The 23310-nt window shown below is 39.1% G+C and overlaps 1 protein-coding gene across 1 annotated transcript in view; it reads right to left on the bottom strand.

Moving 5' to 3' along the window:
• Nucleotides 1–1232: 1232 nt before the first annotated feature.
• Nucleotides 1233–23310, bottom strand: part of CETN3 (centrin 3) — a 209498-nt gene continuing 187420 nt past the window's right edge. The window contains exon 9 of the transcript XR_015724402.1: nucleotides 1233–1411. The gene's annotated coding sequence lies outside the window, so the exon portion shown is untranslated. The remainder of the gene's footprint in view (nucleotides 1412–23310) is intronic.

Here is a 23310-nt window from a genome sequence, read left to right as displayed (position 1 = left end):
CTTAGTTTCTAGAAGTCATCTCAGGGAGGCAGGACTAGAATGTGATTGTAGTGCTCAAAATCTCATATATTCTTTGAAGAAAGATAGTGTGAAGCAAGCGTGTGAATAGTAAAGGGAAATACAAATTAGTCATGAGTCCATTGTGTGAGTTCATTTGTAAAGAGACTCCAGGGCATCTGGTAATCTTCTGGTGACATGTCCAAAACTCCCCTTGGCTCTCTTAGGCAGCTCTTTCTGCCCCATTCTTGATTTTAGCTGATGTGGTAAGCATTAGTCCTGTTTGCCAAATCCTTCTGGCTCTCTGCCTTCTGGAACTTTATAGAATGGCATTCCCTCCTTCTTCACAGCTAGGCATGGTCTTGTAACTTGTTTTTAGTCAATGAAATGTGCGTGATATAAGAACCAGTGAACAATTCACCACATCTCCGTTGCCCTGCCTTGCCTAATATGGACCATAGAGCACAGAGAAGGAGCCTCCGTCTGCCTGGGCCCTGAGTGAGAATGAGCAGAACTTCCCGGCTGACGAGTGGGGACTATTTGCCATGAGGAAAAAAAATAAACCTTTTTATTTTAAGCCACTGAAATCTTAAGATTATAACCTACCCTATTCTGATAAAATCAGGAATGAGTTTAAAGTGGTTAATCCCCTGCTTCCCCAAACTGAAGTAATGTTGGCAGTTACACTATTACATACCAGGAGACTGTAGAAGCCTCCAAATAAGAAAGGCTCATCTTGTCATAGCATCCACTGGACTCGTTAATTTTAAATGTTATTTTTATACTTGAAAGCTCCTAAGAGAGTAAGATCTTAAATGTTCTCACTATAAAAAAAAAATAGTAATTATGTGACGTGATGGAGGTGTTAACTAATGCTAGGGTAGTAACCATTTTGCAATATAAAAGTGTATCAAATCAACACACTGTAGACCTAAAATTTATACAATGTTATATGTCAAGTATATAAAGCTGGAAAAAAATAAAGCAGGTCTCTTGTGGAAAAAGAAATAAAATGTTATTTTTATATTAAGACAAACATACACAGACAAGTGCAAAAGTCTCAAATTTTTAAGATAAAATAGAAAACATTAAAGAATTTTGGAAGCATAGGTTTGGAGGGTGAAGCAAGGAATTAGAGCAGAAAAGAGATCTTTGAGAGGAGCAGCTTCAGTGAACACAAGAGGAAACTGAGATGCAGAGAAGCTACATGACATCCAAAGTCCCCAGCCACTTACAACAGTCCCCGTAGGCTGCTACCAATCCAGCACTCTTCTGCCACATCTTGAGTGTGTAAGATAATCCTCCCAGTGTTCTCAGCAACACAAGGGAAGAAAGAGATTCTTATGCAAAAACCAGGCATCTTGTCTTTACAGTTCACTGCAGGTGATTCCTTGGGTTGGTGGCAATCAGGTGTCTACAAGATGGCAACAAGGCGACCCACTATTAAACTGACACTTGTTCATAGAGAGATCTAATACAATGTTTTCCTTTCTTCCCCAATTCCTCACTTTACCTAGGTGGAAAGATTTAAAAATTAGAGTTGCCTTCCCCCAGCATATGGCTCCAAAATTTTCCAGCTTTTGGTCTTTATTTTTTAAAAGATTTATTTATTTATTTGAGGGGGTGGGACTGAGAGAGAGAGAGAGAGAGAGAAAATATGTGCACATGAATGGAGGAGGGGCAAAGGGAGAGGGACAATCTTAAGCAGACTGCCCGCTGAGCATAGAGCCAGAGAAGGGGCTAGATCCCAGGACCCTGAGATCATGACCTGAGCCAAAACCAAGAGCTGGATGTTCAACTAACTGAGCCACACAGGCGCCGCCCAGCTTTTGGCTTCTGATCTTTATAATCTAATCAATTATCTACACTTTGGGGTCATCAAATATAATAAGCTATTAAAATATAGCATTATTATGTAACTGCTTCATTGCACATGTCTTGGTTCTTTGATTTGATCGAAAGGTCATGGAGAGGAAGAAATATGTGTAAACCAAAGAATGAAATACATCAGGAAAAGTCTACATGGCAAATAAGATCTTCATGTCTTGTCCAATTCTTAGTTCATCCACTTTCACAAATATTTCATATCTCATCTCCAGTGACCCAAGGAAGTATAGACAGAGCTTCACCTCTACCCGTCCACCACAATAGTCACCCCAATGGTTTGCCCTTTGGAGTCAGACTAAAATAAAGGCCAAAACTCAGATGACCCAAGTAAGCCACTCTAGCAAGTGGACTATTTCACCAATGAAGCTGAAACATCAGCCAAGGCCAGGTGGTGGGGATTCTACAAAGCAGCAGACAGTGGTGATGTGTCATAACCAAAGAAAAATCAATGCCCAGCCACTGTCAACTGTGGACTCTGCCCTCATTCCTCCAGGTATAATCTATTTCCAGAAATAGTATGTGTTGCAAAGATGGCAACAGAGCATCCTTGACACATCAGGAGATATGACCTCAAAAAGCGTGTACCTATGTCTTATAAGCAAGTTTCTCACTGTAAATAAATGTAAAGGTAGAAGTAGATTTTGATTACTTTTGAAAAATAATACGTAGTTCTATTCATGTTTCAATGTTTTGGCTGTGTGGCAGGTTTAGTAGAGAGTGGAGAATTTTTGGTGATCTTTTCTGCATTAGTCAATAACATTGTAATCAGTTCACTTTTCCCAGCATCATAGAGGTAAACTACTGCATACATGCACACACATATGCACACACACATACACACACACTATCTTCCTTGTACTTTACTTTTTTTGGTTAACATTGTAGTCAATGTGCAGCACAGGTAGTCACCCATACGGAAGCAAAAATGCTATTTTAAAAGTTGCTTTCAGTTTGTTCCTGTTGTTCTAGAGCCCCAGTTCTCAACCAGGGGTGATTCCGTCCCCAGGACACATTTGGCAATGCCTGGGGACATCTTGGGTTGTCATGACTGGGCCAGTGATGCTACTGGCCTGCTGCTAAACATCTTACAATGCACAGAACAGTCTCTCACAGAAAGGAATTATTACGTCCATGATGTCAATAGTGTTGAGTTTGAGAAACCTTGATCTAGGGGTAGAAGCAATATATCATTTTAGGAAATTACCTTAATTGCCTTTGTTTTATGCAAAAGAAAAACCAAAGTCTTATTCTGAAACAGGGAATTTCAGACTAAGGTTGAATGATGGCTTTTATGAACAGCATCTCTGTGGAAACCAGTATGTTGTTAACTTCATTTTAAATTCCTTGGCTAGGATGAGAAATGAAAAAGGAGGCAAGAACAAATGTCCCAGATTTCTAGAAAGAACTGATTTGAGAGGACTCCCTTTAAGGGAGATAAAAGGACCCTGAGCAATGTCATCATAGGCAAAGGGCTAACCAGAGTCAGTCAAAAGGATGCTTCCTGTGATGAACCTGCCAGATGGCATCTAGAATTGATGAGGTTTGAACCAGTGGTAAGTTTTCCTTTTTCATATTATTGTTCTCTTATACTACCCTCAAGACTTCAAAAGAAGTTTTGTAAAGCACCACAACCTAGTGTTTGTTGTGGTTAGGGCATAAAGATTACCAAGCAAAGCATTTCATTCGGGCAAGGACAGGTAAAAGTAAGGAGAGAGCCAGGGGAAAATGGAAAAGTGGTGATATTCACATGTAAGCCATTCCCTGAGGGGCCAAAGAGGGAAAGAAGGTTTGGTGCACTCACCCAACAGCCTAACGGAAGTTCTACAAGGCCGTGGGTAAGTCTATGAGCCTAAGTTGGCAGTCAGAGGCGTCATGTGTCTCCCAGGAATGAGTCTCCCCTAGTATGCCCGCCTTGCTCAGTTACTGGCTAGGAAGTGTGGCCTTGGTGTGAACACAGCAATAGATTTCAGAGTGCACCAGCTGGGGAACCATATATTAAAGTCACTGCACTGGGAGGTCTGCTAGGTACATTATCATGGCCATCTCACAAATATGACCTTCTCCAGCTATTTGACGGGGTCCTCTGGACACCAACTTTCAGCCCCATCATCTGTTCAAATGCCCTCCTTTCAATCACTTGCATTGATGCTGTAATTTTTGATAAACAACTCAGTAGTAGTTTCTACCCAAATGAGAGTTAAAAGAAAGAAAAGCCAAATCCTCTAGAATCACCAAAGCAGTAGGAGAAAACTAGCAGACTTTAGAGTGCCTAAATCAAGAAACCCTTCACCTATATGATGCTTTCACCTGGGACTGACCCAGCCTGTGCTGCTCAGAACTCCAGCTCAGTACCTCAGCAGGACACCAACCTCTGTCATACAATGATTGCCAGTTCCCTTTCCAGACTTGGAATCACTCCATTAGAGACCCATCATTATCCACTATAGAACTTCTAAGAGAAAATTGAGTTGAATAAATTATTAGCAATTTCATAATAAACTTCAAATCATCTTCCATACATTTTCCTCAAACTGCCAGAGTAATTTGTATATTAAACATTTAGATAGTACCATCCTTCCTTGTCAAGTCTCCCTTGTGAGAGATTGCTAAGCAAATAGGAGACCATTATATTTCCAGTAGAGTGTAAGTTCAGAAAAGCCTCAAGGCAGACCGTGAGCTGGAAGACTTCTCAAAGGTTTGCCAGCCCTGCGATTTTATGACTTTATGATTTCAGATGAAGAACCCAATACAACACTGAGAAACCTTCCCCACAACGGAAAAGGAAGTCAGTGGAAAAGCCAGCATTAGAGAATGCCTGGCTTCTTCAGCTATCTCCTAAAACATGAAATGTATTTTTGAACCACAGATAATCATGTTGGCCCTTTATTCAGAACTTCTTGTCAAAAAGGGGGATAGTCGAAGATAGTATTTGTTTGCATTTGTAAACATTCCAAAAACAGCATGCAGAAGGACAAGTGAGCCTTAAAAGACCATCATGAGATATTTAGTTTCAGAGCTGGACAGAACTTCAAGCATGACTAGCAGTTATGTTTCAGGTAACAACTGTGGACCTAAGTTCATTTCTTCCTTGGGTCTTACACAGTGTGTTCATATCTGCCAGCCCAAACAGAAGAAATATTGATACTGTGATTCTAGACAAAGTTATAGTCAAGTTGGCCTCAAACACTGGGAACATCAGAAACGTCCTTTAGTGTGTTCTTCACACAAATCCATACGATTTTTGGTTGCTCTGACATTAAAATTACTGTACATATTGTTTCCATCCTCTTCTGTTTGCCTAGTGCTAGAACACAGAAATGTTATTAATTCATAGAGTGAGCACCCGTGCCAACACGCATACACACACACACAAGCGCACACACACACACACACACACACACACACACACACTCATGCACGCACTCAAAAAAAGCTCAGCTTGTCAACAGCTTTGGCGGAGTAAAATACAAATGATAATTAGAAACATGTGTCCCCAGCAAAGAGGCACAGAAACTAAAAGGTCATCTTTTTCCAAATGACCTAATTAGAAAAGCCTGGAGTGCTGGCTACAGTATAATGGTTTTACACAGCTTTTAACTCAGACTTCCTGTTTTAAAACAGTGCAATTTACTGCTCCTGTAGCAAATATGAATTGTCACTTAATGGCAACAGAATTACGCCTCACAACACCACCTGCCTCCAGCAATCTCCTCATTGTTAGACCCATCAGCTGAGGGCTGCTGATTTACCATCCCAGAATGACCATTTAGAACCTAGTGCCAGGACTGCTGCCAACTTGAGAACAAGGATTTCATGTAGAAGAGAGCCCACGAGGTACTTTACATTAATGCCGACTGAAATATGCATGAATAGAGCAAAGGGAAAAGCAGTTGTTCTGAATCAGACTATCAGTGAATGCTTCTTAGATTCTTTTTTCTGGTCCCAGAGCTAAGATTTTGATGCTGAATAATTTTAATTGCCCAGAGACAATAGACACACACTGGCTCAAAATGCCGCATGGTAGAAACTCACACAGGCACCCAAATAGAATTGTCGTTTTAAATAGATGCCTCTGTAAATTTGTATTTAATCTCTCTCATATTTATTCAATATGTTGTGATGTTTCATTAAGTATTCATTTTGCTTGTCTGTTTCATTGCCTCAGTTCTCCCAACTGAAACACCTACCTAATGCTATGAGGAAGAACATTTATCCTAGACGCTAAAGAATTTACAATGCTGTAACAGTAATGGGTGCCCAGCTATGAACTATTTTTCCCAACCTCTCTTGTAGCTAAGTGTGTGGATTAAATTTTGGCCTACAGGACACGAATGGAAGGGATGAGTACAACTTCTGAGTCACCTTCGTTCGTATAGACTGCCTTGAATTCTCTGTCCCCCTGTCACTGGCTGTGGAATGGCGATGACTAGAGCCACCCTGGGTGACAGAGCTACTCTGACAGCACTGCACTATCACCTATACACTGCTCCATGAGAGAAAAATGAACCGCTATCATCCTTTTTTTTTTTAAGATTTTATTTATTTATTTATTTGACAGAGACAGAGAGACATCCAGAGAGAAAGGAAGCACAAACAGGGGGAGTGGGAGAGGAAGAAGGAGGCTCCCAGCAGAGGAGCCTGATGCGGGGCTCGATCCCAGGACCCTGGGATCACGCCCTGAGCTGAAGGCAGACACTTAACAACTGAGCCACCCAGGCGCCCCTGCTATCATCCTTAAGACTCTATGGAGCAGGTATATTTTGGGTTTGGTTTTTTTTTTTTGGAACCCACACACATCTTTTATTTTTTTTGTACTTTCAAGTTTTTATTTAAATTCCAGTTAGTTAACATATAGTGTAATATTAGTTTCAGGAGTAGAATTTAGTGATTCATCACTTATATATAACACCCAGTGCTCATTGTAACAATACCCATCACACATTTAGCCCAACCCCCTTCCACCTCCTCTCCAGGAACCCTATCTCTTTTTCCCCCCTCTATGTTCATCTGTTTCATCTTTTTTAAAAGATTTGTTTATTTATTTGAAGAGAGAGAGAGAGCGTGCGAGCAGGGGGAGGGGCCAAGGGAGAGGGAGACAATCAGACTCCCCGCTGAGCAGGGAGCCCAACTCAGGGCTTGATCCCAGCACCCGGAAATCATGACCTGAGCAGAAATCAAGAGTCAGACACGCAACGGACTGAGCCACCCAGGTGTCCCCACCTGTTTCATTTCTTAAATTCCACATATAAGTGAAATCATATGGTATTTGTCTTTCTCTGACTTATTTCGCTTAGCATAATACACTCTAGCTCCATCCACATGGTTGCAAATGGCAAATTTCATTCTTTTTGATGACTGAGTAATATTCTTCTTTATCCATTCATTAGTTGATGGACATTTGGGCTCTTTCCATAATTTGGCTATTATTGATAATGCTGCTATAAATGTCAGGGTGCATGTATCCCTTCAGGGCACTATTTTTGTATCCTTTGGGTAAATACCTAGTAGTGCAATTGCTGGATCATAGGGTAGGTCTATTTTTAACTTTTTGACTGTTTTCCAGAGTGGCTGGACCAGTTTGCATTCCCACCAACAGTGTGAGAAATTTCCCCTTTCTCTGTATCCTCACCATCTGTTGGTTCCTGTGTTGTTAATTTTAGCCATTCTGACAGGTGTGAGGTGGTATCTCATTGTAGTTTTGATTTGCATTTCCCTTATGATGAGTGATGTTGAGCATCTTTTCATGTGTCTGTTGGCCATCTGTATGTCTTCTTTGGAAATATGTTTATTCATGTCTTCTGCCCCTTTTTTAACTGGATTATTTGTTTTTTGGGTGCTGAGTTTGATAAGTTCTTTATAGATTTTGGATACTAACCCTTTTTTTTTTTTTTAAAGATTTTTTTATTTATTTGACAGAGAGAGACAGCCAGCGAGAGAGGGAACACAAGCAGGGGGAGTGGGAGAGGAAGAAGCAGGCTGCCAGCAGAGGAGCCTGATATGGGGCTTGATCCCAGAACGCCGGGATCACGCCCTGAGCCGAAGGCAGACGCTTAACGACTGTGCCACCCAGGTGCCCCTGGATACTAACCCTTATTCCAATATGTCATTTGCTAATATCTTCTCCCATTCTGAAGGTTGTCTTTTAGTTTTGTTGATTGTTTCCTTCACTGTGCAGAAGCTTTTTATCTTGATGAAGTCCCAATAGTTATGTTTGCTTTTGTTTCCCTTGCCTCCAGAGACGTGTCTAGCAGGAAGTTGCTATGGCTGCTGTAAAAGAGGTTGCTTCCTGTGTTCTCCCCTAGGATTTTGATGGTTTCCTGTCTCACATTTAGATCTTTCATCCATTTTGAATTTATTTTTGTGTATGGTATAAGAAGGTGGTCCAATTTCATTCTTCTGAACATTGTCCAGTTTTCCCAACAGCACTTGTTGAAGAGACTCTCTTTTTTCCATTGGATATTCTTTCCTGCTTTATCAAATGTTCGTTGACCATATAGTTGTGGATCCATTTCTGGGTTTTCTATTCTGTTCCATTGACCTATGTGTCTGTTTTTGTCCCAGTACCACAGTCTTGATTACTACAGCTTTGTAATATAACTGGAAGTCTGGAATTGTGATGTCTCCAGCTTTGCTTTGCTTTTTCAAGGTTGCTTTAGCTTTTAGGGGTCTTTTGTGGTTCCATACAAATTTTAGAAGTGTTTGCTCTAGCTCTGTGAAAAATGCTGGTGGTATTTTGATAGGGATTGCATTCAGTGTGTAGATTGCTTTGGGTAGTATAGACATTTTAGCAATATTTATTTTGCCAATCCTTGAGGAGGGAATGTTTTCCATTTCTTTGTGCCATCTTCAATTTCTTTCACAAGTGTTCTATAGTTTTCAGAGTACAGATCTTTTACCTCTTTTGTTAGGTTTATTCCTAGGTAACTTACGATTTTGGGTTCAATTGTAAATGACATCAATTCCTTGATTTCTCTTTCTGCTGCTTTATTGTTGGTATATAGAAATGCAACAGATTTCTGTATGTCAATTATGTATCCTACAAATTAACTGGATTCATGTATCTGGTACACTTTGTCATAGCAGATTAGCTTGCACCTCAGCTGATAAAATGGACCCATCAAGAAGTTGCACCTTCTCATTGTGCCTTTGACTTTGTGTGTCTTAATTGTTTAGTTCATCAGTAAATCAAAGAGAAAGTGATTTTAGGCTAATCCTTGCTAATGCTTAAACCTAAATCAGTCTTTAAGATCAAATATAGTTCATGGAATCTTTTCTGTAAAATGAGGGGATGAGTGTTGTTGGAGTTTCAAAATTCTATGGTCTAAGGTTCTATACTGCACTGTGACTTGAAGTAGATCAGACCTCAATTCTTTTTCATGCATTATATCAAAAGAGATATATCTATAAATTCTGTTTTTATAATTTCCCAGATAAAAAGACTTTTGATTCATGCATTTCCTTCATTTAAACTTTTTTTGCAATATTTTAAATTCCTCTCTTTCTACTGGTTCCTTCTCTGTACCTTTAGTCACACAAAGATCTATTTCAATTTATAAAATCTTTTTATTGGATTCTTCTGCCCCTCAGATAATTTTATTTTATATATTCTTTTCTCTGTCCAAATTTATACATGCAAAAAACATTTGTTGAGCCTCTCCTCTGTATCATGAAATAAAGGGATTGGGATACAAAGTAAAATTCTTGAGGATCTCACCATTTTGTAGCACTGGGCTGTTTTAAAGAATCTCCTTGGGTTTGCCTCGATTAGCATAGAAATGCTATTCTGCTTCTCATACTTCAGCTCTGACCATTCCATTATCTTTCTTGGCTGTTCTTCCTCTTCCAATAGCCCTTAATAGGGGTTTCCTCCCACTCTCAGTAGCAGGTCCTCCATTGTGTCTCTCTACTCTCTTCCTTTGGAAATCACATCAGCTCTCCAGCTTCAATTACCATCTCTTATGAATGATTCTCATCTGTCTCTAGGTATAAATTTTCACCCAAGTTCAGGTACAAATTCCCAATTATACCTCATTACCATACTGCCCTTGAAATTCCAACATGTCCAAAACTAACCTAAATTCAGTTTTCTTACACATACTCTCATCCCCACACTCTATCTAATATATTCCCCTAGTGACATGCATACCAATTTCCTTATCTTTCCCTCTCTCTACATAGGTTAGCCAAGCCTTCCTATACAACAGTAGAAACAGAAGTTTATTTGAAGCAACTTATTTCCTTGGCTGCCTTAATTCAAGCAACTCACTCATGGTAAGTGGAAAGCAAGCATTTGCCTTTTCTCAGAGCATGGTTTCTTCCATGCAGGGCCAAGTAGTTGGGAGAACAAATGAAGGAATGTCAATAAGCAATTACATAATTTACTACCAACATTAACCTGACAAGAATTAGTTGGAGAAGTAATATGCTCAATCCCCAAAGAGTTCTCAAATACTCAGGCTTCGATGAATATATTTATAAAAGCATTTCACTGCAGAACCAATTAGATAAGTATTCCTTGTTCCTTCCATTTTTGTATTATTATATAATGGGAAACAACATGTTTCCTTTCCTTTCTTTGACCATGGCTAATGTAAAACTTACCTGTCTATTGTCCTCTTACTTTTGGTTTCACTTTTTGCCTGTTTTTCTTGGATTATGTGTTACATGTTTACATATTTCAAAAAAAAAAAAAAGGATGAGACTTACGACTTCTGTCTTCTTTTATACTTCATTTCACACACACATATTTCTTGTTTGCTTTAACATTTAGAATTCTTAGATGCAAACGGACACAGAAGGATTCTTAAAGAATGTTTATAGAGTGTCTAAGATCACCTAAGGGTCAGGCTCAGAGATTACTTACTCAGGAGCAATGCCCAAACCAAACTGAAGGACTACTGGGAAAAGACACCACCTACAGCCTAGGGCACCAGAAAAGGACACCAGAAATCATTCTACTGCTGCTCTGGAAGGCCGGATGTCTCTGCTACCATCTTCACCTGAAATGACTTACTCCTTGTGCCTACTTTTTCCCACTGCTCATCTTCTAAATTGAAGCCTCACGGATGACTGTCTGATTGGAGATACCTCAATTACATGACTACATAATATCTGTAAGGGAAGTTGTGAAAGTGAATTACTGCCCTCACTTTAGAGAGGGACTAATAAGGTAAGTTATAGCATCAAACTAGAAAGGGTATTCAAAGATTCTATGCAAATAAAAAGGTCTGACAAATGTCTACTACATTCATTGGCTTCCCTGCCCAACTTCTCTCTTCGCCAATATTGTTGTATTTTACCAAATAACCAAGGTTTCTACTATCAGTCATGGGTGTATCTTTTTTCTCCTTCACTTCGTCGATCCTGCCAATGAATAATTATTTTCAAGTCATTCACTACATGTCCAGCATATATGTTTTGGTGCTGGGGGGATTCAAAAGAAGTATAGCCATAAATTCTAAAACCAGGAATTAACATATTGAAAAAATAAAGTATTATAAGTGGTAAAATAAATAAATTGATTTACTATAACAATTTTGAGGAGAGATCTATCAGAGTAGATAAAGAAGTCAAGAAAGGAAGATTTTTACAGAAGAATTTGATACTCTATTGGGCCTTAAGTTTGGACTAAAGATCAGGACTGTACATACAAACTCACTTGTGTTCTTCCTAGGACTTCACTAAATAGTAGCAATACGATAGAAAATTATGAACCTATAACAAGTGTTACTTATTCAGGAATCATGACCAAACCATGATGAGGGAATGTCCAGGAAAGATCCTCCAGTGCTGCCCAGGCTTTCAATATAGAATCTGGAAGGATCCACTAGCAGACAATAGGTTTTGACAAAATTATGGAAGATGTTAAGCAGATAGAGAAATAATAACTGATGTGGACAAAACCACAGATTAGAAAGCTTTCACAGAAGGTTGCAGTTAATAAAGAGGTCAATTAGCCCCCACAAACTCTAGACTCATTTGCCATGTACTATAGAAAACACTAGTGACTGGTCTCTACACTCTGGGAAGGACAATGAATATTTCACCTCTGGAAGAACTGAATGAGCCCAGAGAAAGACCACCACATTCTGACACACAGCACTTCTCCAGCCATAAGCATCAGCTCCCCACACAATAACTTCATAATAATCCCTTGTAGTCCATGAGCTGCATTCAAAAACACAGAATTCCCACTCAGTTGTTTTGTTTTTGTTTTTGTTTCTGTTTTGTCTTTCTTTTAAATATAAACAAGATCATCAGATTTGAAACAAATGTTCAAGGTGTAAGAAAGAAGCAAAAAATCAGCCCAGATATATGACCACAGAGAAAACAAATACTGAAAACATTTCTTAAACCCCTGATCATTATGTTGTGCTTATAACTCATAAATAAGGTGCTAGAAAAAAAAAAAGTCAGAGAACAAGAAAGAACACTTAAAATTAAAAATGCTAATGAAATAAAAATGTAAATGATGGGTTAAAAGATAAAATATAGATTGAAAAGATAAAGCAAAAGAGAAAAAAAGATGGAAAGTCTGACAGAATCTATGTAAAATAAAACATTGTGATCTAGGAGATTGAACAAGTGACAAAAAGAGAACAGGACATATGGAGAGAAGGAAATTATCAAAGAAAAGTATAAAATAAAATTTCCAAAGCTTATGAGATTGGTTTCTACCTTCAAATACTCTACTCAAAGAACAAAATATTAATAAGTAAATGGAAATAGTCATACCAGATGTCCTAACAATATTTCAGAACACTATTTAAAAGAGGAGATTCTCCAGGGTGCTTAGCTGGTTCAGTTGGCTAAGCATTCAACTCTTAACTGGCTCAGGTCATGATCTCATGGTTGTGGGATGGAGCCCCATGTTGGGCTCCATGCTCAGTGGGGAATCTGCTTGAAAGTCTCTCTCTCTCTTCTCCTTCTGCCCCTCCCCTAGTTTGCACTCTCTCTCTCTCCTTCTAAAATAAATAAATAAATCTTAAAAAAAAAAAAAAAAAGAGGGGATGGTAAAATTTTCCTATAAGAAGAAATATCCAATTCTCTTATGGAGGAATTTAGAATGCCACTTCTCAACAACACTGAACATTAGGGGGAGAAAATGGAGCGATGCCTTCAAATTTCTGAGGGGATATAATTTTCCACATTGATTTCTGAAGAATTTAACCAAACTACAAACAAAGTATGTACATATAAAGACACTATCAGACATGCAAGAACTCATACAATTTTCCTCTCACACATCCTTTCTTGGGAAGTTATTTGGGAATGCACTATAGCAGAAGGAAGGAGAAAAACAAAAGATATAGCTGAAAAAGTAAATCCAAAAAAATCAGTTGATTCAAACCAGGAAGGTATTGAGAGAAGTCTAAGATTACTGCTTTATAGCAGGTTTGGTGATAACCATCCCTCATGGCAAAAAAAAAAAAAAAAAAAAAAAATAGTCATGAGGACACGAAGAAAAACATTTTAAAAACTTGAAAAAAGTATCTGATATGTTAAAGGGTTTTCGAAAAGTAAGTGAAAAATTATTAGAAAGAAATAAGGGAACAATCAAAACTTCAAAAACAAGGAAATCAAAACAAGGAAAACAAGGAAAAAAGGGAACAATCAAAACTTCAGAAAAAGCAAACACTTAGAAAATAAAATGAGAATAGTGATTTACTTCGATCTGGAGAGAACAAGATTCACACAGTCATAATAATGAAAACTGACTTGACTAAATATCATATTACTGTATAAAGAGTATAGAAAGGAGAAACAAGGAATTTAAGAGGCCTTTATCTTACGTTCAGGGCAGGAAGTAAATAGTTTCTAAAACTGTTCATCACAAAATACCAGCATAGAGTTAAATAGCGTAAAGGGTTAAAGATTCTTTCCTCTGGGGTGTAGTCAAGGAGGTGAGGGAGCAAGGGAGAGTTAGGTCTTCTTTTGAGCCTGTCCATGCTATTTGCTTTTTACCACGTGTTAAATTTAAATGTGCTTTTGTTTTGTTCTTTGTTTGCTTTGTTTTGTTTTTTAAGTAGAGAGCTTAGGGGGGTGAATAGGATTTGGCAGAAGGAGGAGGGAAGGCACAACAAAATCATCAAGGAAAACTGAAGACATAAAAGTACAGTGTTAATTCTCAGGCTCAGTGAAAAGCTTTATTGAACAGAATTGAAGTGTTACTGTGGCATAAAACACAGCTTGAAAGGAAAGGTGAGGCCAGTAGCTTGTTGGGAGCCTTCAGACATACCTGTCTGAATAACACCTGGATGAAAGCAATGTTTTAGGAACATCTGATTGGCTCTACTGTGCAAGATGACGGGGGGGGGGGGGGGGGGGGGGAATTCCACTTTCAGTGTCCCCCCTAGTCTCATAGGTCTGGTCTAGTATGTCTGCCAATTCATTTTCCCCTCATAATCAGAAAGCATAACCATCATGCACGCCTTTCATTTGTCAACAATGCCATGATAAAATCCAATTAGGATTCAGGGCTTTTCATGATCAGGATCAGTGCTCTTCACTACCAGCTTCTCACTAGTATCATCTAGGAATACTTTAAAAAAAAAAAAAAATACATCACTTCTGGGCAACATCTCAAATCAGACTTTCTGGGTAATGGTTTTCAAAATAAGGTCTCCAGGATGTGAGGGCGATCTGGCTGCGACATCTGTCACCCCATTGATCGCCAGGGTTGATTCGGCTGATCTGGCTGGCTAGGCGGGTGTCCCCTTCCTCCCTCACCGCTCCATGTGCGTGCCTCCCGAAGCTGCGCGCTCGGTCGAAGAGGACGACCTTCCCCCATAGAGGAGGACCGTTCTTTGGTCAAGGGTATATGAGTAGCTGTGCTCCCCTGCTAGAACCTCCAAACAAAGCTCTCAAGTTCAAAATAAGGTCCCCAGACTAACAGCATCAATGTCACCTGCTGGGTCCCACCCCTTAATTTTGAGTCAAGCTGGGTCCTCCAGGTGATTCTGATACTTGCTAACTAAGAAACACTGGTGTATGGTATACTGGTTCTGGTTGAGGCTTTGGAGTCAGGCAACAAATTATATGACGCTGAGCAAGTTGCTTGGACACTTTAAACCTTGATTTCCTCATACAAAAGAAAAACATGAAGATAATAATGTCTACCTAACAGGGTTATGGAAAGGATTAATTTGAATAATAAGTTCAGTGTATAAGAGCTCAATAAATTATTCTAAAATATGAGGGTTTTTTTTTAAAACTATATACTATATAAACTATATACTTTTAGACTACATACTATATGAACTATAAACTATATAATTTTATATTCCCTATGGTCCAGACAAGCCAGTCTACTTACCATTTCGTACACCTGTGTCCACATTGTATTAAATGTCAGTAAAGTGGTTTTTCCCTCAAGAAACTCACAATGTAATGGAGAAACACACATATTCACACACTAATAAAACTTAATAAATGCTGAAACTCTCATTTAAACAAAATGTGATTAGAATAAAAAAAAATTTCAAATTAAGTCTTCCTTAAAATGCCTCAGAGAACAGCTTAAGGGAGAAGGTGAAACTGAAAGACTGGTAGGGTATCAGCAGCTAGAAAAGGGGACGACAAGAGTCATGCTAACAGTCACAAGAATGTGTGGCCAGTTGAAGATAATTCCTTCCAGCACATTTAGTGTCCTGCACTGGCAGACCCCTCTTTCTCCTACTATTTCCTCCTCCCACTGATCTTAAGCTACATCTCACCTCTATCATGAGCAGGACAGGCAGTCTTTTGAGGACAAACATGGAGTCCATTACGTGGCGCGTCAGGGGCATGCCTAGACCTTCAGCTGAGAATTCCAGACCTCTGGCCCCACAGCCTTTCTACTCTTTGTGTCCTCTCCCCTTCTCATCCAGCTCCTTTCTATTTCTCCCATCCTGCCCTCACCCACATCAACTCTAGGCCTCTGAGCTCCCTCTATACCAAGAATGCCCTTCTCCTCGTGTCTTTCAAAAATCACATTTTACTTTTGGGTTAATATTTAAATGTTATCTTCTTTTTCTAATTTTCAGATATTCCCAACCAGAAATAGGGTATTCCTAAGTAATCTCAGAGCATTTCTGCATTTATATTATAGTCCTTAACACGTGCATGCTTGATACAGCTACCAGTATGCTGTATTTATGAAACCTCATAGAGCAGAGATCACATTTTGTTCATCCTATTATGGTCCTCTACAGTTCTGTATACATACGTTTTCAGTTCCTGTTAGTTGAATTGTACGGAATTGACCTCTTGCCCAGAAATCTTCAGTTATACCCATGTGTCTATGTCATCAAGTCCAACAACAGAATCTTGCCATCTTTATGGCTACATAGTGCCCACTCAATTTTATTTCCTACTTGACCCCAACACAGATATACCAACACAGCTTTATCAGTGACTCTCAGCACAGTCTGCACATTAGGATCCCCCAGACAGCTTTTAAAAGTTCCATTGCCCAAGTCCCCAAGTCTCTCTACCAAAGATTTTTTAAATTGGTCAAGGGTAGCTCCTAGGTGTCTGGATGTTATTTTATTTTTAAAGATTTATTTATTTGAGAGAGAAAGAGAGAGGAGGGGTAGAGGGAGAAGGAGAGAATCCTTAAGCAGACACCCCCCTGAGCACAGAGTCCGATGCAGGGCTCCCGGTAGGGCTCAATCCCAGGACCCCGGGATCATGACCTGAGCTGAAATCAAGAGTCAGTCACTTAACAGACTGAGCCACCCAGGTGCCCCAGGTCTTTGAATTTTAAATAGCACTCTAGAGTATTCTAATGTACAACCAGAGTTAAGAAATGAGTTAGTGTATTTGCCTCACTTGTTCCTGATAGCAATTCATTCACTTTTAGTAATGTTTTCATGTTCCTCTACCTATTTTGGTAACTTTTAGACACCTCTATATTTGAATAGGATTCAGTAAGTAATCTCACCTCCTTTGGGAAGCCTTCTCCCCCACTAACCCTATCTACTCTAATCTTCTAGAGTTTCACATTTATTGACTTACTATTTCACAGTTTCACGGATTAGTGCTTGACTTTCCATTGCAAATGTCTGCAGGGCAGGAAATCTGACTTGAATTTGATAAATTTGTCACACTTTCAATTATCTCTTTGATTTGAACACATTTTAGGATAAACACTCCATACGAAATAAATAAAAATAATAAAACTAAACGTATAAATATATTCTGGCTATATTTCTGTAACATACTGTTAAGAGCCCAAACTCGAGATTCCGGTGAACCCGGATTTGAATCCAAGCTCCAGCACTGGCTAGTTGTGTGAACTTGGGTAAGTTAACAGTTCTGAGTCTGTTTTCTGATATGTAAGAAGTTTGTAATACTTCATTAAATTATTGTGAAGATTAAATGAAATGAGGTGAGTAAAATGCTTAGCAAAACATCTGGCACATATTAAACAATCAGTTCATAAATATAATTATTATTTTGGTGAAAATTTCATACCTAACTCCTTTTAAATCTACACTTTCTTGAGAAGAAGGAACTACTTTTTAAGTATTTTCTTCAGAAATAAAGACAAGTGATTTTTTTTTTTTAAGATTTTATTTATTTATTGGACAGAGATAGAGACAGCCAGTGAGAGAGGGAACACAAGCAGGGGGAGTCGGAGAGGAAGAAGCAGGCTCATAGCAGAAGAGCCTGATATGGGGCTCGATCCCATAACCCCAGGATCACGCCCTGAGCCAAAGGCAGACGCTTAACCGCTGTGCCACCCAGGCGCCCCAAGACAAGTGATTCTTAATGCTTTATTGCTATATCTAACCAGATTATTTCCCCATACCAAAGCTTAACTGTGTTATTATTATGTTAGAATGTTCATTACATGTAATGTTCTAAGCAATTTCAATGCTTATGGATGTATCATTGCATTATATGCAGTTGCCTACAATTTACAGATTTTAATTTAGTTACTAAATAGTAGGAAATTCTGATTAAGAATTCGCCAGAGGGGAGAAACCAAATTGAAGGGGAGTGAAGTCCGTATCATGGGCCATTTAGCTGAATTAAACCCAGCTTCCATGGGATGGTACAGAGAATGATTAGAATGCTACATCTCCAGTTACTACAAACATTGAGTCGATTACCAACCAATCTGCATCTCTACATTTTCACACTCACCACCCATGACTTCAGAACATTTCAATAATGAAACTCTACAGGGAGAAAAACTTTGAGTGTTTTTTCTTCACCTTGTGTAATCTCACTCAGCTATCTAACATAGTAGCATTGCCCCCAAATGACACCACTGAGAAAGATGGAAAAAAGGGAGCAGGAAGGGAAGGAATGAGAGCAGGAAGGAGGGAGGGGGAAAGATCACAGATCACAAAGCACAGGACTATAAAAATCAATGGAAATTCATTATAAAAAATACAGGGAAAAAATGTTCGGATTTATTTACTTTGCTTTGAACCCTACTCTTCAAAATGTTTTATTGTTTTGCTATTTATAAAGTGTTAAGAGATTTCTACAACAGAAGCACTTCACTGTTTTATTAGAGATTATTTTAAAATGAGCACTGAGCAATTTATAGAAAAATCCATGTTCTCTTTGGCTCATGTGATTCAACCCTACCTGTTAAAGGCTCAATAAACTGTTATTGCTTCATATTATTGAATAGTTGCAACTATGAAAACAGAAATATAACAGCTTCACATCCCCATTCATTCTTCACATCCGTCTCCTTCTAAAGCTTTATTCTTTCCTTCCTTCACCAATGTCTTTACTTTCACTGTGTACACACATTCACATTCTTTAAAAACAGTGTTTTCAGATCAAAGCACAAGTTTTCATCTGAAGTGTATGTGTTTAGCAATTAAAAAGGAAAAAAAGCAGCTTGACAGGTTCAGATTTTTACTGTTCAATTTCACATACTTGGTACAACTGAGGACACTTCAAATATAGAAGCAGTATAATACACACGAACTGTATATTTTTTTTCCCTCAAAGCACACACTGAAATAGTTGGCTTATTGCCTAAGAGTCAATTAAAAGAATTTTTAAAAAATTTTAAGAACCTCATCTTTGAACATAAATTACAAAAAAAAAAATTCTCTTTTAAGTTTTTAGTTTTTGGTTAACAAATTTAAGTCAAAAACAGAAGTAGTAGCGTCTGTTGTTTCTGCCTAATAATTAGTACGGGCAGCAGGGTTACAGAGGTTAACACGAGGAAATCATTTGTTTCTGCCTACACGTAGGAATAGGAAAACACTTTTCAATGTAAACATACTTGAGATGCTGTGGTATATTGTGAAGAGTTAAACTGTGGGTCTTGTGTAAATTCCCTTGTCTGACAAGCCAGAGCATGTTTCAAAGGCTATCTATGCCTGGAAGCTATACCAGGCAGAGAGACTCCCCCCACCCCTTTTTTATGTGCATTTGGGACACAGCAGTGATGGTAATATGTATTATGAATGAAGTGCAGAAATTAAGAAGAGCAAAGGAGAAAAATGATCTTTTTTCCTGTTAACGCAAATTGGGTTATCGCTTGCTCTTCCGAAGGCCAAAATACTCTAACTATTGGGAAGCCAATGAAATTATTTCCAGTCTTATGAATTGACACAGCAGAACAGAAGATCTTCTTCATTTAAAAACTTATTTTGCAGTCAAAATAATCCCATCAAGCCTTCAGTATTTGGTGGCGGTGTTTGGTGGCAGTGTTTTGATCTTTGAGAAAGAATCCACAAATTAGAATTATTTGGGGACCCACTCACCACAAAGTGACCAGTTAATTTTTAGAGTCCGCATTAGTGCTAGCATAGCAACACCTACTGGTACGTTTATGAAGTAAAGTTGAAACCAACATGGCCAGAAATCGGTTCCTCCATCTTAATACAAAAAATTACAACCTGCTTTTTGTCTGTGATATTGACACATAAAAACGACTACTTCCAAATTAAAGAATGGAAAGGAAAACTGTATTTGTTGAAGAAAAATAACTCTAGGTTTAGAGTAACACTAAGGTGATTGTTGCGTTTCTCTGTAAACTACAGTTGCCATTCAGCCTGCTTCTGAAAATGACGTCATATAGTTCTTGTTTGAGACTGATCTCCGTCCCCTCCCCCTCCATCTCCCTGTCCTCCTCCTCTCCCCCTGCTTCCCCTCCCTCTCCTCCTCCTCCGTCTCTCTCTTCTTCATACATTCTTTAAAGGGAGTCTACACAGTTACAGGAAGCCATTCAAGAGAGTACTGAATGGATTGAAGTAAGCTGAGAGGCATCATGTTTATTTTTACCACAGATATGAAGTCTAGTCACCAAACAATGAATAATACAGCATGTAATGTCATAGTCTGCCAGCTCTACCAACTCCTAAACAACATCTTAACGTAAAGAGACATTCCGGAACAATAAGGACCACATAGAGCTGCAGCGCGTATAACAAGCACCAAAAGGAAAATACACCCAGATCACTACTAATCCCGAAGTTCAGTAGAATTTGACCTCAGCGATATTTAGAAAAGCCATAGCTCCTGTTAAATTCGTCTGTTTTGCAATAATTTCTTGAAAAAACCAGCCCCCAAAAAGTAAACAAGAAGCCACATGCTGCTAGTTAACCAAGTTGTAAGCTGGGACACTGATTGGCTGCCCCTCTGTTTTCTCGGGAAAGGTGACATCAAGTGTTCATTCACTGTCAAGTGGTCCACTGAAAGGATTTAGGACGTAGGCAATACGAGCTCTGTACTAAACCATAAAAAGGCAAGGCTTAAGGGAAAATAAAGAAGATCCAACCGAGGCAAGTCTGGTGAGTCTCCAAAACCCTGAAATAAAAACCCTTTCCCTCCTAGATAAGGTAGTGATTCTTCCTTACAGTCTTCAAGGGTTATATAAACTGAGTGTCTGCTATTCCTAGTCTGCAATTCTACACTTCAGTTAAGTTGGACTCCAAAACAGTTTCATTTCTTTAATTACCAATGTGGACACAGTCATAATCCCTACAGCAAATTTTTAAGTATCCCATTTGGCTTAGAGCTGCTGAGATTGATGGCCTCTTAGGGAACATCAGGGAAATCTGTGCTCCCGAAGCACAGAAATATGTGGGTTTTGAACAGAGCTGGAAAAAGTCTTGACCTTTATCACCTGATGCCTGGCTTCATAGGGCCACCTCCTAACTGCTCTCATTAATACTAGGCTTACCCCTTTCTGAACATTCTTGCCAGATTTGTCTAAAATCCCGCTTTTACCAAGTCATGTTCCTTCCCAGAAACTTTTTTTTTTTTAAGATTTTATTTATTTATTTGACAGAGAGACAGTCAGTGAGAGAGGGAACACAAGCAGGGGGAGTGGGAGAGGAAGAAGCAGGCTCCCAGTGGAGGAGCCCGATGCGGGGCTCGATCCCAGAACTCCGGGATCACGCCCTGAGCCGAAGGCAGATGCTTAATGACTGAGCCATCCAGGCGCCCCCTTTCCCAGAAACCTTACTTGCTCATCTGGCTGAAGATTCTTCAAACTCCATAGCTTACTGTGTGCTGTTTTCCAGTCTTCTTTTCAGTCATGGTTTTTTTCACTAGCCCCCTAACACGAACCTTCCTCCCCTGTCAAGCCAACCAGCAAGTTACTCAGCCTCTCTCTCGTGCACACGTTCATTAATATTGCCTCCAGGTCCTAAGTGGTGCTGTTTGTCTCCTCCTTGTTCTGTTATTAGCGCTTCTACCCCCTCACCCACCCCTGCATCAGTGCTTTCGCCATTCCCTCTAGGTTAGAAACCTCTGTATAGACCTTAAAACAGTTATTCCAGCCACACATGAAGAACTCCTCTGGTTTCCTTACCAAGTTTCTACTGTTCCAGATATATACTGCCTTGTAACTTAATTTTTCCTCTTTAAATGCTCCTTCTTCTTAATGTCTTAACAAACTCCTCCAGAATAGAGATAGAACTTTACACTTTTGTATACATAGCCTCTGTAACTCCAAAAACAAATCAAGAGGTGAAAAGGAGAAAAAAGTAAAAAGCTTCAAAATTGCTAGAATTACACTCTGAGAATAATACGACATAACATCTAGAATAAAAAATAACTCATGTTTAAGCACTCTCACAAGCATTTGCTCACTGACTAAAGTATTAGTATCTTTAAAAATAGAGCCAAGAAATTCAGGTAACTCTCATAGTTTCCACAGAAGAAGAAAATAGGAAAGGCCGTGGAATCAGAATGTGGGGCATCTGTAACACCTTCCCAGTGACTCAGTAACCTGTACTTAAGGAGGATCCAGCTCCTGAAATATTGCTATGGTATAGTTTCTGTAGCTTACAGTCTTATTACTGTACTTTTCTTTCATTTCTTTTATTGTGGCAAAATAGATTTATAATTGCTGCATATTTTAAGAGTGGCTATAATTCAGATCTCCCTAGTATTTCCCCACCGAATATTCATTTTTCACTTTTTTAAAAAAAAGACTTTTACTATTTATTTACTTGAGAGAGAGGGAGAGCAAGCTAGAGAGAGAGCACAAGCGGGGGGCGGGGCAGAGGGAGAGGGAGAAGCAGACTCCCTGCTGAGCAGGCAGCCCCATCCGGGGCTTGATCCCAGGACCCCTGAGATCTTGACCTGAGCCGAAGGCAGACACTTAACCGACTAAGCCACTAAGACGCCCTCCTTTTTCACTTTTTAAAACAGTTATTTTTTTTGGACTTTTGTACTTATTAGGAACATATCTTGGAAAAAAAACTGGGGATTCCTTTTAAAAACTGCTTAAGAGGGGCGCCTGGGTGGCATAGCGGTTGGGCGTCTGCCTTCGGCTCAGGGCGTGATCCCGGCATTGTGGGATCGAGCCCCACATCAGGCTCCTCTGCTATGAGCCTGCTTCTTCCTCTCCCACTCCCCCTGCTTGTGTTCCCTCTCTCGCTGGCTGTCTCTATCTCTGTCAAATAAATAAATAAAATCTTTAAAAAAAAAATAAAAAATAAAAATAAAAAATAAAAACTGCTTAAGAGGTTCATGAGATCATAAATGTAAAAATACGCTGTGGAACATAAGTCACTCTACAAGTTCCATTTATTTTTATTATTGTTACAGATATTATGGGCTATATTTTCCTCATAATAAAATGCATTTGGCATATCACCAATTAAACTGTCTTATACTGAACCCTCTTTTAAAGCACACTGAAGGTCCTATGCATTCCAGTGGTCCGTTTTTCCTACCATGACATCTCAAATTGCTCTTATAGGGAAGTCAAATGTTATGATCAACGGTTTGTGATGAACTTGCTTTTGGATGTTCTTTCACTGCAGTATTTCTCTCCAGTCAACAGTTTTGAGCTAGCATCACTCAAGGTTCTCAAAGGGTAGAAGATAATAAATAATCTTCAGCGCCCCAGAGATCAGCAGGCAAGCCTGTCCTTCCCACAAATGCTATTAAGTCAGGGGGCTTCTCAGGGGGAACTGGAAGCAGGAATGGACGGTGGAGAAGAGAAGAAAA

The sequence above is a fragment of the Ursus americanus genome, chromosome 5, assembly GCF_024610735.1.
Source record: "Ursus americanus isolate L20-20 chromosome 5, mUrsAme1.1.p, whole genome shotgun sequence".
Classification (NCBI taxonomy): domain Eukaryota; kingdom Metazoa; phylum Chordata; class Mammalia; order Carnivora; family Ursidae; genus Ursus; species Ursus americanus.
This window is presented reverse-complemented; position numbering and strand designations above follow the sequence as displayed.